Source organism: Lepus europaeus, chromosome 19 (assembly GCF_033115175.1).
Source record: "Lepus europaeus isolate LE1 chromosome 19, mLepTim1.pri, whole genome shotgun sequence".
NCBI classification, from domain to species: domain Eukaryota; kingdom Metazoa; phylum Chordata; class Mammalia; order Lagomorpha; family Leporidae; genus Lepus; species Lepus europaeus.
In genome coordinates this window covers 1,944,288-1,956,327 of record NC_084845.1, presented here as the reverse complement: position 1 = coordinate 1,956,327, position 12,040 = coordinate 1,944,288, and positions in this window count along the sequence as shown.

The following is a 12,040-nucleotide window of genomic DNA, read 5'->3' as shown; positions in this document are numbered from 1 at the left end:
TAGCCAATGCAGGAACTTAAGAGGGTACACCATGTCTCCCAAGAAAGACCCTGGTAGGCAGCTTAGTACACTGAGACCCACACATGACCTGGCTGCTGGCAGGCAGCAGAGACCTCAGGCACATTTCCCCTACCCCTACTTCCTTGTATAGCTCCTGGGTGTGGCCCAGACCCATAGGACCACCTAGAAGGCTGTATAGGCTATGTGACCTTCAAGCTGATTGGAGAAGCACAGAGGCACCAGTATTAGCTTTATCCTAGAGAACTGTTTTGTAAAGATTTGTTTGAAAGTCAGAGTTACACACAGAGAGAGGGAGAGGGAGAGGGAGAGGCAGAGAGAGAGAGAGAGAGAGAGAGTCTTCTATCCGCTGGTTCACTCCCCAGATGGCTACAACAGTTGGAGCTTCGCTGATCTGAAGCCAGGAGCCAGGAGCTTCTTCTGGGTCTCCTACATGTGTGCAGTGGCCCACATCTTCCAGCTGCTTTCCCAGGCCATAGCAGTGAGCTCGACCACAAGTGGAGCAGCCAGGACGCGAAGCAGTGCCCATATGGGATGCCAGCACTGTAGGCAGAGGCTTTACTCAGTACGCTACACTGCCAGCCCCTATCCTATAGAATTAGTGTTGCTACCCTGAGCTAGCTACTCCCTATAAAAGCTTGTGCCTGTTTATAAACAGACACATTCACTGAAATTGTCTCCGGTGCTCCTTGTCAAAGAAGGATGTCACCCCACCATCCCAACAGTGTGGGCCTTGCAGGACAAACCCATGTAGGACATCATTAATCAAAGAAATATTTGCATTAGAGGTATTCCAGAAGGAGAATAAAAGGGAAAAAGTTTAGAAAATCTATTCAATAAAATAATTCCCGAAAGCTTTCCAAATATGAAAGATACAGACATCCAGGCCTAGGAAGCCCAAAGGATCTTTAATATAGTTGCCCAAAAAAGATCATCTCTGAGATGCATTATAGTCAAACTATTTTTTTAAAAGGACAAAGAAAATTCTAAAAATAGCAGAGAAATCCATCAAGTGACTTAAAAAGGAACCTTCATTAGATTAATATGAGAGTTCTCAGTTGAAACTTTACAGGCCAGAAGAGAATGTCATGAAATATTCAAAGTCATGAAAGAAAGTAATTCCCAGCCAAGAATACTATACCTAGCAAAGCTACTTTTCAGAAATAAAAGAGAAATAAATACTTCCCATGACAAGCAAAAACTGAAGTTCTTCACCACCAAATCAGCCCTAGAAGAAAAAGGATGAATACTACCATCATGAAAACACATGAAAGTACAAATCTTAAAAGTAGATTAGATAGGGGCTGGCACTGTGGCTTATAGGTTAAGACTGCCTGCAGCGCTGGCATCCCATACGGGCACTCGTTTGTGTCCAGCTGATCCAGCTCTCTGCCTATGGCCTGGGAAAGCAGCAGAAGATGGTCCAAGTGCTTGGGTCCTTGTACACTCATGCAAGATCTGAAAGAAGCTCCCGGCTCCTGGTTTCAGATCAACCCAACTCCAGCCGTTGTGGCCATTTGGAGAGTGAACCAGTGGATGAAAGACCTTTCTCTCTCTCTCTCCCTCAATGTGTCTGTAACTCTACCTCTTAAATAAATTTAAAAAAATTAAAGTAAAATAGATACACAAAAGATAAAGAGAGGAAAAATCTAATGTTATATCTTATTTTTACATTTTTCTGGATCTGATTTGCTAATATTTAGTTAAGGATTTTTTTTTCACCTGTATTAATTAGGACTACAGTTCTGTAATTTTCCACCATGTACTAATGAGGTTTTGATAGCAGAGTTATGTTGGTCTCTTAAAAGTGTGCTGGGGTGGGTATTTGGCACAGCAATGAAGATATCATTTGGGATACCTATATCCCTATTAGAGTGCTTATATTTGAGTCCTGGCTCTGGTCCCAATTCCAACTTTTTGCTAATATATGTTATTAGGCATCAGGTGATGGCTTGAATAGTTAGTTGGGTCCCTATCACCCATACCAGGAAACTAAATTACCAACTGCTGGGCTTCAGCCTGGCCCAGCGGCAGCTTTTGTGGGCACTTGAGGACTGAACCAGTGGATGGGATCTCTCTTCCCTCTCTACCTCTCTCTCTCCCTCTCTAGGAGGAGTTTTTTGTGTGCATGTGTGTGTTTGTATGTGTGTGTGTGTGTGGGGGGTATGCCTGCCTTTTAAATGTAAACAATTTAAGGGGTTGGCATCCCTTAAGTAAAGAAGTGGTTATCACCACTACTTCATTCCACCATCCAGTTGTGGCCTATTGTTAGTCAATTTAAGGGGCTGGCACTGTGGCTAGCAGGTAAAGCTGCCACCTGCAGTGCCAGCAACCCATATGTGAGCCTTGACTGCTCCATTTTTGATTCAGCTCCCTGCTAATGGCCTAGGAAAGCAGCAAAGGATGGCCCAAGTGCATAGGCCACTGTACCAATCTAAGATACCCAGAAAGAGCTCCTGACTCCTGGCTTCAGATCAGCTCAGCTATAGCAATTGCAGCCATTTGGGGAGTAAACCAATGGATGGAAGATCTCTCTCTCTCTCTCTCTAACTCTGACTTCCAAATAAATCTTTTAAAAATAATTAATTTAAAATATTCAAATGAATTGGAAATCATTCTTTCTATACTATCTGAAAGAACATATTATTGGACTATTAGTTCATCTTTAAATGTTTGGTAGAATTCATCAGTGAAACTACTTAGGCCATTAGTTATCTCTGGAGAAAGATTTTAAAAATGAATTTAATTTCTCAAATATGTATATGGCTATTCAATATTTTTTATTCCTTCTATGTTAGTTTTCCAATTTTGTGTTTTTGAGGAACGATGCATATTTCACAGAGGGAATAAAAACTGGTAAAAAAAATCATTTAACATCCTTTTAAAAATCCAAATTGAGCTATCCTATCATACAGCAATCCCACTACAGGGCATATATAACTAAATGGAATTAAAGTCTGTTGAAGAGATAACAGTTCTCACATGTTTACCACAGCAATATTCATAATAGCCAAGATACAGAATAACCTAAAAGTCTATAAACATATAAATGGATAAAGAAAACGTGGTATACATACATAATGAAATATTACTCAGTCATAAAAAAGTTGAAATCCTGTCAGTTTTGACAAAATGAAGTTAAGATGACATTATGCTAAGTAAAATAAGCCAGGTGTAGAAAGACAAATACCACATTATCTCACTCATTAAGAAATTTTTAAAATGTTGACCTCATGTAAGTTGAAGACAGTGGTTACACAGAGTGGGGAGGTGATGGGGGATGGGGAAGGTTAGTCCATGGGCATGATGTCATGAATTAGACAGGAGGAATAAGTTCTGCTGTATTATTGCACAGTAGGGCAACCATAGTAAACAATGATGTGTAGTTCAAAATAGCTGGAAGGTAGGATTGGTAATGTTCTCACTATCCAAATATGATAAAGGAGGTGTTAGAAATATTACTCGTTTAATTATTAGGCAATGGATACATGTATGGAAGTACCATATTATATCCCATAAATATGGATCATTATGTGTAATGTAAAATACAAAAATGTAAAATACAAAGAAAAAAACAAAAGAGCAAAGAACTGAGGTAGAAGAGAAGCAGCAGGAGAGAGGAGCAGGAGTGAGGGAGAGCCAGGGGTCTCGGGCCAGGGCAGCTGGGAAGGACAGAGAGAGCAGTGGGGCGGGCCGAGGAGAGATGGGGTTGGGGCAGGCGGGCGGGACAAAGTAGAAGTCGAATAGAGGGGTGGTCCTGGGCGGTAGGGCAGAGACTCGAGGAAGGGGCGGGACCAGCGGCGAGTCTGAGGTAACGAGGGTGTGCGGCGGGGCTGAGGAGTGAGGGGGGCAGCCAGACACTGAGACCCACCCGGCTCTCGGGGTTGGAAAGACAGCCGGAGTCCCCAGAGCCCCGGGCCACAAGGTCGTGGGCCTCCGCTTGACACTGCAGTGGGGCCGCCCTGGCCTCAGCGCTCACCTCTAACCCGAGCCTGCGCCTGGGGCCTCCTCCCTAAGGCCCTTCTCCACAGGGCCATCTGTCCGTGGACCCCATGCCTGGGTCCTTGACTCGGGGTCCCGGGCTGGCCCCTCACCGGGCTGCCTCCACTCTGGGCCGAGCTAGCTCTAACCTTCCCCTTCCAGAGACCAGCAACCTCAGCCCATGCCGTCGCTTTCCCCGGGCAGGGCTGCCGCGCCGCGGGACTTCCGCCCGCCTCAGGCCCACGCGCCGTCACCTCGTCAGCCCTCGTCAGCCGGACGTCCTCCTCTGACGACCGCTGGGACTTGGCGCCTAAACCCTGTGGCGCATGCGCGGGTTTGCGACTGCGCCTGCGCAGTCAGGCGGCTGGCAGGCCCAGGCACGCTCGCTCCCTGGGGGTGAGGGGTGAGTGTGTGGGACACTGGGAGCCCCAGGGCGTCGCAGGAATGGCGGTGGACCCTGGGGACCGGGTGCGCCCATGGACTTTCTCCTTAAAATGAACATGTTCTTTAACTTTGAAAAGGGACTTTACACAGTGGAAACCCTTCTTCCCATGTGTGCCCTAGCCACCAGATTTTTACCCCGTGAACACACACAGGTAACCACTCTGATTTGAAGTGTCTTCCAGAGTTTATGTATATAGAAGGTACGTATGGGTATATAAACATGTAAGTGCATATATGTATGTATTTACATAAATGAAGATTGTGAAAGTGTGTACATGTTATTTATATATACATATGCATTTTATACACACATGTAATTACCTACATGTGATTATTCTGCACATAATACTATATGACTCATATTTCAGTACATAATTATTTTTGGAATAATCATGTAGTAAAATATCAAGATTCTTAACATGTAGTGTAATCTGTAATATGAGACATGCATGTGTATCATTAACATGTCATAAATAAAATATAAAATTATATAATATTATACACATATCCATATTTTTAAATTTTTTAACTTTATTTGAGAAAAAGGGACACAGAGAACTTCCATTCACTGGATCACTTCCTAATGCCTGGAACAGCTGAGGCTAGGCCAAGGCTGGAAGCCAAGAACTGGGAACTCAATCCAGGTCTCCTATGTGAGTGGCAGGAACCTGATTTCTTGAAGCATCACCACTGCCTCCCAGGGTCTGTTTTGGCAGGAAGATAGTCACATGCTGGAACTGAGAAGCAAACCCAGACACTCCAATGTGGAATGCAGATGGTTTAAATACCACACTAATTGCTCCACAATGTAAGTTACACTTACCATTACATAGAATTATCTCTGTATTTATATAGTACATGTATTTATATGTTTGCATAAATATGTTCTCATATGCTCTTTTTCATACACAAAAGGTAGAATTCTTTACAAACTCTACTGTACCTTTTTTTAAAAAAAGTTCATTTTATCAGTATATCCTGTGGAACTTTTCATATCAGTACATAGAGAGTTTGCTTACTGTTTTCTGAATAACTATTTAGGTTTTGTTGTATACTTGTGACCTAATTTATTTAACCAGGTTCTGACTGTTGGATGGTTGTTTCCATTCTTTTGTTTCTACAACCAGTGATGACTGAATAACTTTGAACTTCAGTAATTCCTGTGTGCAGATCTATTGGTAAAATAAATCTCTTGAAGCACAATTATTGAGGCAATGGGGACTTGCATGAGGCATTTTAATAGAAATTTTTAAACTATCCTCCATAGGTGATCTTGCACAACCACTAGCTGATGTGAATATGCCAGTGTCCACAACTGTTGTATAAAGCTTTTTTCAATTTTTCCAAAAGTTGAGTTGATAAACAACACCTAGGGTAATTCTAGCTTATACTCTTCCCTTTTTATGATCAAGGTGGAATGTGGCTTCCTATTTTTAGAAGCCATTTGTATTTAGCTAATGCACATTTATCCAGGGCTCAAGATATATGGGCAAGAGGTACTGAAACATGTACAACAAATATTTTATGTATGATGTTTAGTATGACAGTGATGATTTAATGCTTAATATGTCTCAAACATTTGCTACATGCCAATTGGTGGTTGGACCCAAGATTACTAGATGGATTCTTTCCTCACAACAAGCCTATTTCCTGAATAAGGAAAATCATGCTCAGAGAAATAGCTGGAAGGTGCAGGCAGATAGGATTGGGAGATATCCAAATTCAGATCTGTCTCTGACTTGGATACCCATGCACTCTTTTGAACTGAAGAGGAAATAGCTGGATGAAACAGGGCTGAACAGAGCTATGCCTTCCACAGGAAGATTCACAAGGAATTTTGATCAGGATGCAATAAACAGATAGAGAAGCAGAGGCCCAAAGGAGCCAAGGGCCCCTAAACTGGTGAGTCAGATTATGTTGAGGCTCTCACTGATTTTGTGAGAATTGGCAAACTTATTCTAAAGTTTATATGGAGAAGCAAAATGCCCAAAATAGCCAACACAATACTGAATAAGAAAGTTGGAGGCCTGGAATTATAGTTTTGGGATTGCATAAGGTTTCGGTAATCCACATAGTGTGGTGTGGGTGGAAGAGTAGACAAATAGATCAAGAGAGCAGATTAGAAAGCACAGGAATAGATTCATATAGTCAAGGATCTTGGGCAGAGGTGCAAAGGCACTACGATGAGACAAAGATTGTCTCTCCAACAAATAGTGTTGGAATAACTGGCAATCTACCTGCAAAAAAACTGCATCTAGAGACCTTACACCCTTCACAAAACTAATGCAAAGTAAGTCATAGACCTAAATGTAAAAGGCAAAACTATAAGACCCCAAGATGATAACACAGGAAAAAATATTAATGATCCAAAGTTTCCTAATAACTCTTCAGCTACACACACACACACACATCCTTGAAGAGTTAAGCCCAGCCTCATAGCTCCCAGTGGGTGGGATCCCACAAATCACCTGCCCTGTCTGCTTTATCTGGCAGCCCTCAACTTGGGAGTTATTTAAACCCTGATGGGGCTGGCGCTGTGGTGTAGTAGGTTAAGCCTCTACCTCCGGCACTGGCATCCCATGTGAGCTCCGGTTCATGTCTTGGCTGCTCCCCTTCCAATACAGATCTCTGCTTATGGCCTGAGAAAGCAGTGGTAGGTGGCCCAAGTGCTTGGGCCCCTGCATCCATGTGGGAGACCAGGAAGAAGCTCCTGGATCCTGGCTTCGGTTCTGCACAGCTCTGGCTGTTGCAGCCATTTGGGGAGTGAACTAGCAGATGTCTCTCCTCTCTGTAACTCTGCTTCTCAAATAAATAGAATCTTAAACAAACAAACAAAAAATCCCTGAGCTCAGCTTACTGCTCTGTTAAAAAAATGAAGACAGTTCATTACTTAGTTAGGGATTTAATATGAAAAAAAAATCTTTCAAGCATTTAAAGCAAGTGTCTAGCTGGAATATAGGCAGTTTGAGAGTTGGCTACACTTCTATTGATATACTAAGGAGTGAGAGTCAAGAAATGTCCTTTCCACTCTGGCCCACAGCTTCCTTGAATTACTGAACTCTTCCAACTGGAGCTCCTCTTTGATTCATCTCTCCCAGTACCCATCTCTCATGGCCCCAGCCTCTGGGCCTGGGCCCAGTATTCCAAAGGCAAATCACAACTGATCTTCGAGTCAGGGCCTCATGCTTCAGAGCAGCAGGGAAAAGGGCCTAGGTACGGGGTCAGCAATTCTTGGGAAATGGGGGATGGACCCTGACAGGATCATCAGAAATGGTCTCCTAAGCACAGGGTGACCGCAACCCCTCCACGCACTATGGTTATGGATGCGGTTTTCTCCTCAAGGGTCCATGTGTCAGAGGCTTGGTCCCCAACCTGCCTACCTGGTTCCCTGGGAGATGATGGGAACTTAGAAGTGGTAGGGCCCAGTGGGGGCTTCTTGGGTCACTGGGGACCTCGGAAGGGATAAAGGTAGTTCTCATGGGACTCTTCTCTTCAGAGGGTTGTTACGAAAGCCTGTGCCTGGTGCCACCCCAATGTTTCTGGATTCCTCTTCGGATATGTGATCAAGTGCCCCTATGGGTGCCCCCGACTTTTTCCATCAGCTGCAATGTGATGCAGCCAATAGGGCTGAGATGATGAAGGAGTCATGCCCTTGAATCTCCAAAACTGTAAGTCAAATAAATCTTTCTTTATAAAGCTAGCCTGTGTCAGCTATTGTATTGTAGTAACACAAAACTGACAAGTACACACCCACACCCCACACATTGTCACATTCATCCTATTCACAATGGCAAGCTTTCACATTCAGAGACACCTCCTCAGGCATTCAGTCCCACCTGGAAAAAGTGAGACCCACTTACAGATACACACCCACCCACATGTGCAGAAACAAAGCCACGTGCCCAGGCAAAGACACACACACACACACACATTCGCATTTCCAGAAACTCAGAGATGCATCCCGAGATCCAGTCACAGAGTCTCACTCCCACAAAATGCAAACACTCAAAGCTTCAAACGGCTGGGACAGACAGACAGACACACACACACAACCATGTAAGAAGAACACACGTGTCAGATCATCACTGAAGACACCCAAGCACACAGACACCATCTGCAGCCACACACCCAGAACCACAGGTCTTCATCCCATCCGCAGGGCCCCTCTGGTTAGCCCCCGAGCCCTCTCTGTCTGGCCAGGCATGTCCTCAACTGTGGCCCCACTCAAGTTCTCACACCTAGTGCCCCAGCCCTACCACAGCCAGGTGAAGGTAGCCACCTGCAGGCCCCTAAGCCAATTCCACATTCGTTCTCTTCTGTGGACCCCCCCAGACCGTTGGAGGGGCCCCTTAAATTCCACACCCACACACTGCCCTCAGGACCCTGAAATGTCACTCTGCTATGCCCCAGGTGACCCTTGACCCTCGACTGACATTCTGGCATCCTGGAGCCCACTTGGATCCTCCCCATCAGACTAACCTGCCCCAAGGACTTACACTTCAAATTTCTAAGCCCTCCCCACCCCACTGCAGCCTTCCTAGAGGATCATGCCCCTATGGCTGTCCTGGAGCCTCTAGAGGCTGGCCCTGCTCCCTTCTGACCGCTCCATTAGTCTCTCATCTGGGCAGAAGAAATCCACCCCCTGGAATCTCATCGCTGCCCAGAAATTGCCTGGTCACACCTGGCTTCGTTTCTGGCACTACAGCTTCTTAAACCTTCTTAAACCCTATCCTGCCCCTCACCCCTGCCTGGCCAAGTCTCCTGCCTCTGCTGTCCCTTTGGGCCTCCCCTAACGGCCTGACCAGTCCTCAGTTGTCTCCTCCATGGCAACCCCAGCTCCCTTCTTTCTCCCCAGTCTTCTGACATCCACAGTAACCCTAAAACCTGGAATCTCCCTTGGCTCAGGCAGGCTCTGTCGGCGATGCCTGGCATCCTCAACAAGGCTCTACTTCGCCCTGAATACAGCTGCTGGTGATAGCACCCTAGGGTCTGCCCTGACCCTGGTGGCCCCTCAGCTCACTGTCTGCTACGTGGCCATCGTTACCACCCCAGTCCTGCGTATTGAGGCGCCCTCAGAGTGGCAGCTGGGACTGTCCCGCTGACTTGGGTCTGGTGGCAGCAGGCTTGCTCAGTACTTCTCCCTGGCACCCCAGCCAGGCACTGCGCGGTGAACGAGAGGGCAGCCAGGTGACAACCCCCCAGCCCCGACCCCTGCCCCCAGCTCACAGATTTTGAGGGATTAAAACAATGTCTGAAACAGAGAACGGGCAGTTTAAGTGCAGGCAACAATTTTATTGTTATTACAGGGTGAGAATCAGCTGGCTTTCCCTCTAGCTTGGTCCCCGTCTTCCCACATCATGCCCTTCTCACTGGAGTCTTCTGTGCTGAGAGATTGGTCCTCTCCCCCAGCAGCCCTCCCTGGAAAGTCCAGCCTCTTCAAAAATTGCAAAGTGATATGTGCTTATTGCAACCCCTCGAAGGAAACATAAAAATATAAGAAGGGCCCACAACCCCTCCCGCAGAGTATAGCAGCCTCTTTGGGATTCTTCTTCAGGATTCATTCAGGAGAAAGAAACTGTCTCTCCCCTTAAGTTGATCCCATCGTGGAGAATGCTCCTGTCTATGAAAAAAAGAGCAAAGCAAGGATACAGAGCAGCAGCATAAATAGGAAGCGTGAACAGGCTTTGTATTCAAGTCTTCCTGCCAGATCAAAGATCCTTCAAGCAAGACTTGCCAGATGCATGTGTCCATCATTTCCTTTCATTGCTTTGGTTTCACTTCAGCTAGTGCGAGTTTGGTTCTGGTTACTTGCAAGAAAAATGATCCTGTTGACTATATAGAGTTACATTCTAGCGTTATACAAGAGGAAGTCCCACCCCCCCCCCCAACAACCCATCCCTTCATACACAAAAATGTTTCACAGACAGAATCAACCATAACAGAAAAAAAAAACCTGCCACACGTAGTCCTCCTCAAAACCACCCCAGCCCTGCTCCTGAGATTGTACTCAGAAAGATATAGCCACATAGCCCGATATGGTCACTACTGAAAACCCCTGAGTCCTTGAATTTACTTACCCCATGGTCATTCCGCCCTCATCCTAAGACAAATTCAGTCTCTAAGATACCTATGGATCCAGAGATGACAAGGAGGTGGGCGGAAGATATTCTGGAGATGGTGAAGAGAATTCAGAGAGGCTGAGTTTATCATTAGACCCTCATTCTTGATTCTCCAGGTTGCACAAAGCCACAGGCTCAGCATCCTGGGGATTTCCACCTTCTGCCCTGATGAGTCCTCCAATAAACACGCCTAAGACTCCTACCAACTCCTAAGCAGCTGAAGATTCCGACTGTATTGCATGTTGCCCACTACCTGCCAGGGCTTCTCAAGCTATGGCGCTGGGTGATGGTTAATGAGGTTGATTTAAAAGGTTGTGACTAGCATTTTTTTTTACTAAGAGAGGATGAGTAAACAAACAAAAAAGATAAGCAGTGTTCACTTGTCCATCAAGTATGCACAAACACCATTCACATGCACATACAAACACAGGTAGGTGGTGTGTGCTGTACTGGAGTCATCAGCACAAGAGTTCAAGGAGTCTGCCTTAGAGTTGACCTCTTCTTTTCCAGCCTAATTCATGGCAGCTTTGCAGTCATTCAGACAGGGGGTTGGCCAGCTGTTTCTTTCAGGTGTCCCATAGCAAATATTATTGGCTTTGTGGCCATCTGACTTCTTTCTCAACGTGATGTTGTCATCATATTCCTGAGAACATCCAGGGACTGTTCATAAATGAGTGGGCACCGCTGTGCCAACAAAACCTTCTTGTCAGCAGGCTTCAGTTGGATTTGCCCTCCCACCCGGCACCCCCCCCCCCCCCATCTAGTCTTTTCTGTGCCAGCTCCAGCTGCCAATAAATTCAAGCTGCTTTTTGCCCTCAAGAGTGGTTTAGATGAAAATGTAAACAAATATACTTTTTTTTTTAAAAAAAGCACACGGTGAAAATTTGAATCATGTCCATTTAAACTAGTGCAATATAAAAGTAACACATGGATTTCCTCATAAAATATCAATGGAATCTTGCTTTATGTGCAAACTTGTAAATAATCTTTTTTTTTTTTGACAGGCAGAGTGGACAGAGAGAGAGAGAGAGAGAAAGGTCTTCCTTTGCCGCTGATCTGAAGGCAGGAGCCAGGTGCTTATCCTGGTCTCCCATGGAGTGCAGGGCCCAAGCACTTGGGCCATCCTCCACTGCACTCCCGGGCCATAGCAGAGAGCTGGCCTGGAAGAGGGGCAACCAGGACAGAATCCAGCTCCCCGACCGGGACTAGAACCCAGTGTGCCGGCGCTGCTAGGCGGAGGATTAGCCTGTTGAGCCACGGCACCGGCCTGTAAATAATCTTTTTTTTAAGCAAAAGTTCTCAAAAGCCCAAGTTTTCTCACCTAAAAGTTGAGGATCATGATAGTTTGTGTTTCACAGGACTCTGGTGAGAATTAACTAAGATAATCTATTAAAGGGCTCAGCACCATGATTGATGAGTAGAAAGTGCCCAATAAATGTTGGCATTTATCAGTAATATTGTCAGTAATCTATTGATTG